Genomic DNA, 1,540 nt, shown 5'->3' on the forward strand with positions numbered 1-1,540 from the left:
CCATGTTTGTCATATATATTAATTCAACCATTCTTATTCTCTTAGTTATAATTGTTAGTTTAATTCTTAGTTATAACCAAAAACCCAATTTGTTATTCGTCTTAGCATTGAATAATAGCCATATCATTGTTGCATAAGTGCATAAATTAATTAGTTAACCAAAGTCAGTCTCTGTGGGAATGAACTAGAAATAATCCTATATTACTTACGAACGCGTATACTTGTGTGTATTATTAGCGCGTGTTTAGCGACTAACAAGTTATTGGCGCCGCTGCCGGGGACTGCAGTGTTAATTTTTTGTTTATGTGTTTGTCATCAGTGATCGTTAAAGTTCATTGACTCGGACATTGTTACTTATCAGTTTTCTTGTTTTATTTCAGGTACTCTAGCGAGCGTGTATGCATACGCGTTCGCGGTCTCATAAGAGAACTCTGGATAAAGCCGAGAAAGAAGCTGTAGTGGTTTAAAAGGAAATTTTTGAGGACGAAGAGAAGTTAGAAGAAGAAGAGAAAGTCGAGGAACCAGTTTTAGTAGTGATGGGAGGTCAAGTAGAAAATCTCAAGGCCTTGATGGACTATTCTCAGCCTAAGATCAATGATATTCAGTCAAGAATCATCAGACCAGCCATCTCGGCTAACGCTTTTGAGATCAATTCAGGCATAATTCAGATGATACAGAACTCAGTTCAGTTTGGGGGTTCTCCTACTGAAGACCCCAACATGCACATCAGGGATTTCATCGAGATCTGCGACACTTTCAAGTTAAATGGTGTGACTGAAGATGCTATCAAGCCGTGACTATTCCCATTCTCTCTGAGGGATAAAGCGAAGTGCTGGTTACATTTTCTACCACCAGGGTCTATCACCACATGGGAGGACCTTGCTCAAAAGTTTATCACTAAATTTTTCCCTATGGCGAAGACTGCTGCAATCAGGAATGTTCTTACTCAGTTTGCTCAGGAAACTGGTGAATCTCTGTGTGAGGCTTGGGATCGATATAAGGAGATGCTAAGGAAGTGCCCACACCATGGCATGCCTGATTGGATGATTATAAACTATTTCTACAATGGATTGGGTGCTACTTCTAGACCCATGCTTGATGCAGCATCAAGAGGAGCCTTGTGGGCTAAAAGCTACAATGAAACTTATGAATTGATTGAACTAATGGCTGCTAATGAATACCAGAATCCTTCTCAGAGAATGACTCAGGGAAAAGTAGCAGGAATTCTGGAGTTGGATGCAGCAACTGCTATAGATGCCCAATTTAAGGCTTTGATGATGAAGGTGGACACTTTGGCCAATTATGGAGTTAATCAAATCTCTAGTGTCTGTGAGCTTTGTCCTGGTGCCCATAAGACTGATCAGTGTGCTATTTCTAGTGAATCAGCTCAGTTCATGGGCAATTTTCAGCGATTGCAGCAACCTGTGCCAACCATTTATCATCCTAACAATAGCAATCATCCTAATTTCAGCTGGAGCAATGCTCAGAATGCGGTTCAATAGCCTTATCAGCAATACCCAGCTAAGCAATACAACTTCCT

General features: G+C 40.5%; 1 non-coding gene across 1 annotated transcript; it reads right to left on the reverse strand.

Moving 5' to 3' along the window:
- Positions 1-926: 926 nt before the first annotated feature.
- LOC141710076 (small nucleolar RNA R71) lies at positions 927-1,033 on the reverse strand. The gene has a single exon (XR_012570616.1). It is a non-coding gene; the product is annotated as a small nucleolar RNA R71 (small nucleolar RNA).
- Positions 1,034-1,540: the final 507 nt, after the last annotated feature.

Source organism: Apium graveolens, chromosome 2 (genome assembly GCF_009905375.1).
Source record: "Apium graveolens cultivar Ventura chromosome 2, ASM990537v1, whole genome shotgun sequence".
Taxonomy (NCBI): Eukaryota; Viridiplantae; Streptophyta; class Magnoliopsida; order Apiales; family Apiaceae; genus Apium; species Apium graveolens.